The following is an 8,025-nucleotide window of genomic DNA, read 5'->3' as shown; positions in this document are numbered from 1 at the left end:
ACATCTCGCCAGCGCTCTACTGATGTCGATCCTTCCCCATAATCACATGCCCATTGGCCGTTGGAGCCTATTACGGAAAACATTCGAATCTCGTATCCATCCATCCGTCTCCGAGCTGCGACCAGCGAGCAGCGAGAGCGCCCGCACTCTCTCATGCTCTCGCGCATATCGATCTCGGTGGGGGCCAACACGCGCGCTTGCAGCCGTGGCGGCGACGACAAACGGCGACTACGGTGTGTTAGTGCCCATGGTCAGTCCAGAGCAGCTGTCAATCGCTCTATTTACCGTTTATCGCGACAAACAACGTGCTGCTGGTGTCGAAACGGGCTGTCCAACAACCAACAACCTGCCCCCGTTAGATACGCGTGTCACTGCAACGTGCCATCGGCCAGTCGCCGAGGGCAGACAGGAGATGAGCTGAGCTGTCGACTGTTAGTGCGTGAAGGGGGATTTTTGGGGACCTCCATCCGGACACACTGCTGCCCCAATGTACCGTGCACGTACAGTATCTGTGTTTACGGGAGAAAAGGGCCCCTGTTTGTTAATGCCAAATGGTTCCTCAACTTGTTATTAATGTGAGTCTTTCGTGCGATATGCTACTACTACAGAACACAGCGGCCACCATGCGGCGGCGGCGGCGGCGGCCCAAGAGTGCGAACGAAAAGTGCGAAAAACTCGGTTAGTGGAGTGCGATCGTCGCGTATTGGTGGTGTGGTATTGTGTGTGACTCCGATACACCGCCACGCCATCGCCACGGCCGCCACCATCACCGCACCGGGGGGTTCCTGCAAACCGGCCGAGAGAGAACGCCAGCCAGCCAGCCAGCACGGTTTTGTGTCGGTGTGCGTATGCCGAGCGAAAAAGTGAGAAGAGAGCTGCTGTTCCAATAGTAAACACGTTACTATTGCATCGAACGCCAGCATGGGACACCGCCAACCAACCCCCCACAAAAAACGGGGCCCAGAATCGTTCGCTCGCTCGCTCGCTCGTTCGTTCGCTCCCAGATTTGCTCTCCGGAGTTCCTCACGCGGTCACTCGCCGCACGCACGCTATCGAACGGTCGCACGGTACCGTGGGTGCCCAGTTTGGCGTCTCCATCGAGCGCGAGTAGAGGGTTTGCGTGTTTCCGTTTTCGCACTACCCTCACCGTTGATATTTCTTTCGGTCTACGTGGCACACCTGGTGTCCCGTGGCAGCTGGTAAAGTGTGTGTTGCGAAGGGGTTTCAATCACTACTGGCGAACAGCTTCCAGTGGTGTGAAGTGGAAATCCATTGAAGCGCGTACCAGTTTTCCATCCGCACAACCACGGAGTGTATCCTGGTGCGTGCCTGGTGAGTGAACAGAATTATTGACGTGGGGCAGCACCAAGCACTCTCGCGATTAATGTGAGCGTTCGAAAGTTCCCCGTGAGTACCAGTGGGCCAGCAAGGACACTCTGGTGGAGCAGCTTGGTGCGACTCACGCTCTCGCACCCTTTTGTGAGTCCTTTTTTGTGAGTGATGGCCCAACAAAACATGCGACCACGCGACCGTAATGTGTGCGCTTGAGCACGTGTACCCGTGTGTGAGTCTGTGTCCCGTGGCCAGTGGTCAGTAATAATGCGAGAGGAAAATCCTGTCCACAGCCCCCCCCCCCCCCCCCTCTACCCCCGGGAAACCTCGTGTGCGAGCTGAGAGCGAGTGAGCTGGTGAGTGAGATGGCGAACGACCACATGTCGTGACTCGCACCACTCACCTCACTGAAGACGAGCTTGTTCGTCGGGGTTCCTGGCTGCTGCTGGGGGCCTATTTTTGGATTGTTTTGTTGTTATTGATTGGCCACGACCACGTTCGCCACTAGCGCGATCCGTGTAGGTGTTGGGTCGGTGAAGGAAGCGAACCAGACCGCCTTCTTGATGATCATATTGTTCGCAGGTGTGTGTTTATAGGTCTCACTGCGAAGCGAAAGCGCGTGTAGCGAATTGTTTACGAGACCTTTGCTGGCCACAACCAGTCCCAGTCCCCTCTCCCACTACACGAGGGAGTTCCGAGGGGTTGTCGTTTCTCGCCGTCGAGTCTAGCCGATGGTCTCACCTCCTTCTTTTCCTCCAACGGACCGTGCGTGCGTGAGTGCGTCGACGACGATTGGGGGCTTCGGTCCAGCCACGGCAAACAGTCCATTGAATATCGGATCGGTTCGGTTATCGTCCGTCAGTTAGGCTCGTGTGTGCGTCTGGCCACGTCGCGACCGTCTCGCTAGGGCTCGCATTGGCCTTGTTTTTATTTGTGGTTAGTGTCTGCGAGCAGTCTTTACTGACACAGCCGCGCGCGCGCCTTTGTTAGTTAAGGGGGGGAAACGCTGCGTTCGAAAATCAGTACCAGGAGCAAAACGATTCGATGGTGACCCTCCAGAAGGCTCGCTCGGTGGCGCAAACGAGGCCTGCGAGTGCGAGTTCTCCTTCTCCGCAGCACACACGCGTTTCGCGCGCACCGCACACAGCAACACTCACGCATACACTCGGGCACGTATAGCGAAGGTTCTTTCGCTTTCGGGCTCATCCATCGGGTGTCCTTGTTCAGCTTGAACGGCCTACTGAGCCTTCCTTTGTTTCTAAAGATTCGCCCCATTCCCTCTCTCGCTCTCTCACGCGCCGTGGCCCGCCAAACAGAGCATCAGCAGGGCTCCTAGACCCCCCCCACCCCCCCCGCTAGTAGGCTTTGCGGGCCCGCCACTAGGCTGGAGTGTGCGGTGCCAGTGTAGTGGTTGTGGCTGGCTTTGAGCCAACCAGCCACCGACAGCTTGTCCTGTGTATGAGAAAAGTGTGAGTGAGTGAGGAAAAGCCTCACGCGTTCTTCGGTGTGTTTGTATTCGATGTGTTCCGATGGAGGCGCCACAGTTTTCCTGTTGCAACAGTGTGTACGTGCGTACCTAGGAGCTTAGCCTTGTGTTTTGGGGCGACACTCAGCCGCTGCCGCCGCCACCGCCGCTACTAGGATCTGTGTGTATTTGTGTGGTCGTGATAGCCAGCAAACCCAAAGCCTACTGCTGGGCTGTCAGAGGAGCAGAGGGTTGAAATGAGAGCAACGGTGGAGAGAATGGCCGGGGGGATGGATGGATGAGGGATGACGATGAATTATATTTTAAAATAATAAATAACAGCAACCGGGTAGTAATGGAGAAATTTTGTAAAAAATCTCTTCCCCAGAGTGCGACTGTGACTGTACTGTAAGAAGGTGATTTAGATAGAATAAAATTTTGAAATTGAATCCAGAGTACATATAAATAGTATCAAAACACAACGTCAGCTGAAAACAGGTGACGGTAGTAGCAGAGCAGTGCAGTGCAGTGCAGTTGTTGGTGTTGCGAGTGGCATGCGGAAGTTGCTTAGCGTAAAGTGAGTTAAAGGGGCCCCCAGCGCAGCCCGAGAGCACTCGGAGCCTACTTGTGAAAGCCAGCACCATTGGGGCAACGCATGGCATGGCATGGCATGATGCTTGCTCGCTTGTCGGTGCAAACGTCAATATTATCCTTGGACTTGGATTAGAGAGCTTCGTGCGAGTTTTCGGAGCGTGTGTTGGTGTTAGTTAGTGTGCGTTCGATCTGATCCGCCACGCAGCTGGCCGGTTTTCTGGTTAAAGTAGAAAAGGGCAACAAAGCGATCATCAGCCTGCTACCCTGCTGCCTCACAATCATACCAAAAAAAAACATCCCCCATCATCGCTTCAGCAACCCTAGCGACCTACTACTGCGGCTGTACCAGCTGCCCAGCGCCATCGGTAGCACAGGTGAGTAAAAGAAGCCTCGTTAAAGTGAACCAACTTCTCACCAAAGGCTGAGCACCAGCACCAGCACAGCGATGGCAGAAAACAATATCCTTCTAAAACGGCTTCGCAAGCAAAAGATTGTTTTGATAACGCGATAAACCGAAACGAACCGAACGGTACGATGTGGAGGGTAGGCCAAGATAATAGAAGTCTTCCGGATGGAGACGCATGCTAACAGAGGGAGAGAGAGAGAGCTAGAGTGAAATAGAGAGAGAGAGAGAGAGAGCGATGGAGAGGGAAAACAGCCAGCCAATATCCGTTTATGGTCGATGTTTGAGGATGGTAAGAGCGAGAGCGAGAGGTAAGGAATTGAAATCAAGCGAATCGGCACCCCCCAAGAACGAGTGAGGGAGAAAGAGTGATAAGGAGAGCGAATGGGGGGGGAGGTTTTCACTTCCCACGCGCGCTCTGCTTCGTTTGCCTTTCGAGCAGGTGGCCGCCAATGATTGTTGCGAATGGGCCACCGTCGTTGTTTCTTTTCGTTGAGTCCCGCTCGGCGCTGTGTGCCTGTGTATGTGTGGGCGAGGGGAGAGGGTGGTGGCGAGAGGATCCTTTCTCTTGTTGCTTGGCCCACGTGGGTGAAAGTGTACGGTAAACCTGCCCCCGGTAGGCCACCTCCACGTTCCCGTGTTGTGTTGCTTTACGAGGCTTTTGGGGCCGTAAAAAGTCCCCGAAAATCTGAGCTGCAACTGACAGCTTTTAAAGGGGAGGCTTGGAGTGGGTGGATCAGGGTGGTTAGGGGGGAGAGGGTGTTTTGAGAAAACAAAAAAAAAAACAAAATGGAGCGAGAGTGTGAGGTAGAGGGAAAGGTGCTACGACTGTTCACGACGATCAGAGTTACGGACGGTTTGTAATGTTGTGTGTTCGTACACTTTTCGGGGAATACTCCGGATTTTCCGCCTTTTCCCGTTTATGAAGGTTAGCATAAATTGATGACAATGTGCACCGCGCGCCCCCTTCGTGATCTCTCTCTCTCTCTCTCTCTCTCTCGCTGTCTCTCCCACGCTGAGGTAGAATTTATTTGCATTTTCATTGAAATTATCCTCCGGTGTTTGGCTGTTGTTGTTGGAGTGGAAGGCGGAAATGGAAACAATCCGTGGCCCACTGACCGACCAATTCGCTAGAGTGAGTGCGAGTAAGCGAACAACGTATCAGTTTCCGAGCAATTACTCAGCGAAGGGCCTAACGATGCGTGACGCAGGTCACACTGAGGGTTGAGCTTTTTCGGTGGCCAATCTCGCCCGGTTCGCTCGGTTCGCTCGGTTCGCTCGGTTTATGGAAATCAGTTTCCGAAAACTACATTATGCATCAGGAGGAAAAACTGAGGGAGGAGACCACTGTGGGACACTGGCCGCCTCGCCTCGAATTGATACCAGCGTGATGGAGTGTCCGTTGCCGCTAGTGGTGGTTTGTGCGTGACATTAGCGTGCTTGTGGCTTAGCCTTTGGCGCCGCTTATCATCATCATCATCATCAGCATCATCATTGGTGTCGTCGTTGCCCCATATCGATGGCATGTAATTACCATTCACAATTAATTAGTTTGCAATTTTCGTGATTATATTTTACATTTTCATGTGGCTGAATGGCGGTCTTCCAGCATTAGGGTTCGTTACCAACCTCTAAGTCATTTACATATAACGGACTCACAACCGTTTATCGCTTAGTTGGTGCTAATGGAAATGGATTGCTCGATTAATGAATGATTTTAACTGATTTGATTGGCATCTGGAATAGTTTTACAATCGTCGTGGGACGTAGAACTGTGCGGTAATCTATTGAACGGTTGTTGGACAATTTTAAAGCTTCAATGATTCACTTTTACATTGAAATTCTAATAGCGCATGGCAACGATAGCAACTTTCTGTTAAGAACTGTCAAAAAGATATTGAAAAAAAGTTTGCTAGCGTCGCCGAGCATCTAAAATCAAGTTTTGCAAGCAGCTAAATGGCAACCAACGAAAGTTTTCTCAGCTGTGAATGTTGATATCTAGTTCTGCGCCGTAACAGGCACGTATAAATTATTATTGTAGCGCAAATACGCTACGATCACGTAGAGAGTGATCTTTTGATCTATGCCAGCTGGTCCGTTTTGATCGAGTTGATCGTGGTATTTTTAACTCGATTAGATCATGCTCTAAAGAACTGATTTGTAACTCATGTGGAGTTCATACGCTATTTTAACAAATAATTCAATAAGCATTTGATAAGAGATCATAAAACTACTCGAGATTAATACATCTTTATTCATTCTTCGATATCAAATTAGAGTATAGGTGCTTAAGGGGGGGTCTTCAGTAATTTCTTATCAACACAAGGATAATTTTTGACCATTTTTTGTGACCCAACCATTCATTTTTATTCTTTCAAATGAATGGAATATTAAACTTCAACTTTTGAAGAACATTTAGTTCTATTTTGGGTAAGATTGATTAAAAACTTCAACCATAACATCAAATTTACGCATTCGTGTTTTCTTTTTTTAGTTGGTATCTTACGGACGGAGCCGTATATATTAGATGAATAGAGGAAGATAGAGTACAATCAGTAGAGGGAACAGGCATTTCCTCCTGCCCCAGGGACCCTTATACCGGGGGTGCTCGGTGGCATTCGTATTTTCGAAAAGATACTTTTTCCGGTTCTCATCGTAGCTGCGTGATGGGTCATCAAAAAAATACAAATCGATGCTGGTTTGAAAGATTATAAGTTTATCCAGGTAGCCTAGTCAAGATTTTGTTGAAATTCCGGCAAATTTTTGGCAGATTTTTGATGTTGAAAAAGTGATGGTTTTTGTCATTTTACCTAAAATCACGATTTTTAAGGATTTGTTAAGAAAAAAGTATCAACAATTTTTATGAAATCTCGACGGGGCTACGTGGCAAAGACTGTTCAAATTATGTGTTAAAAATTTCAAATCGATCCAGTAGTTTTTACGGTACGATGGGCAGCGACTTTGAAAACGTTGGCTTTGGGAAACGCTTTTCAAAGTAGCGAGCTGCATGGAACCTTATATGAAGCGCGGATTTAAAAAAATCTGTAACGTGGTCAGTTCTGCTTCGAAGGATCCAAAAAAATTACACGAAAAATGTTAAAAATATCTGTCAAAAAAAATTAATACTGAAGCCCTCCTTAAATTGCGGCCGCTCTGTTCGCTGTAGAACACACATTCTACGAGAACACGAAGAAGGGAAAAAAGAAAAGAGTTTCACGGGAGTCCATATGATCACGGCTAATAATCGTTCGCCAGCTTCTTCCTACGGGATTCTACCCCCTTCGCAAATGCTCGAAGGCGTAAACAACGTTACGCCAACACCCGCACCGGGCAGCGTATAAACATTGGTGGACGATAGTTGTACCGCTAGGCACGGCAAGGGCACGACCCGAAACCCCCGCCCCAGCACGTCATAGGGATCACAGCGCGGTGCCCACGGGAGCGGAAGGGGTGGTGGATTGAATGGAAAAGAAGCGAAAAACCTGCGGAACACACGAAGTTTCGCACCAAGTGAAGCGATTATTATCTTGGCCTCATGTTGCCCACCGGACCCCTGCTGTTGCCCGAGGCCATTCCGCTCCGCATGGTTTTGTGATAAACTTTTTACGACTCGATAGACTTCCCGTCTATCTGCCTGGGCAAGTAGCACCGTGGGACTAGGGGATGGCCCTACTCGTCCTTCTCTTCCTCTCACTACCCGCTCCGGTCTCGTTTTGGGATTTAAGATGGTGGCTTTTGATTATGACCCGGCCCGGCAACCGGCAGCTGCTGTTCCGAGTTTTTCCTGGGCCAGCAGCTCTGCACCAGCTGGTTCGATGGTCTCACCGTCGATGGGCTTCACTACTGCTACCTTCTTCAAGGCCCAGCAGCCAAAGCCGTTGCCAAAAAAGAACAACTGAAATGGCTGGTGGTGGTGGTGGTGGTGGTCTGTTTTTACGACATTTCGGTCCTCGGTCCTGAGGACGCGCGGTCATCGAGCGGACATCAAATTGGTTTCTTCCACCCGCCGCAGGGCCCCGTCCCGGCACTCGATCGGCCTCACAGTCGCAGTCGGACAGAGTGAATCACGGCCACGACTACGGCACAATGCGGATTAAGTTGCAATTAATAATAAAAAGAAGAAATACAGTCACTTTGATGGCTTCGTACGTCGCTGTGTGTCGGGTTGGTGGGGGGCGGTTTTGGGTGATGGGACGGGGATTCGATGACGTACCTGCGGTGGGGTGGACTT

At 50.5% G+C, this 8,025-nt stretch overlaps 1 protein-coding gene across 5 annotated transcripts in view; it reads left to right on the top strand.

Moving 5' to 3' along the window:
* Window positions 1–371: 371 nt before the first annotated feature.
* Window positions 372–8,025, top strand: part of LOC126579119 (uncharacterized) — a 196,420-nt gene continuing 188,766 nt past the window's right edge. For 4 of the 5 annotated variants that reach the window (XM_050242431.1, XM_050242430.1, XM_050242428.1 and 1 more), the window contains exons 1-2: window positions 1,118–1,199; window positions 3,186–3,765. The gene's annotated coding sequence lies outside the window, so the exon portion shown is untranslated. Of the gene's footprint in view, window positions 490–1,117; window positions 1,200–3,185; window positions 3,766–8,025 lie in introns of those variants that run through there. The other variant, XM_050242427.1, reaches the window with a different exon arrangement.

This window comes from Anopheles aquasalis, chromosome 3, assembly GCF_943734665.1.
Source record: "Anopheles aquasalis chromosome 3, idAnoAquaMG_Q_19, whole genome shotgun sequence".
NCBI lineage: Eukaryota > Metazoa > Arthropoda > Insecta > Diptera > Culicidae > Anopheles > Anopheles aquasalis.
Note: the sequence above shows the minus strand (reverse complement) of the source record. Positions and strands in the feature narration are given on the sequence as shown.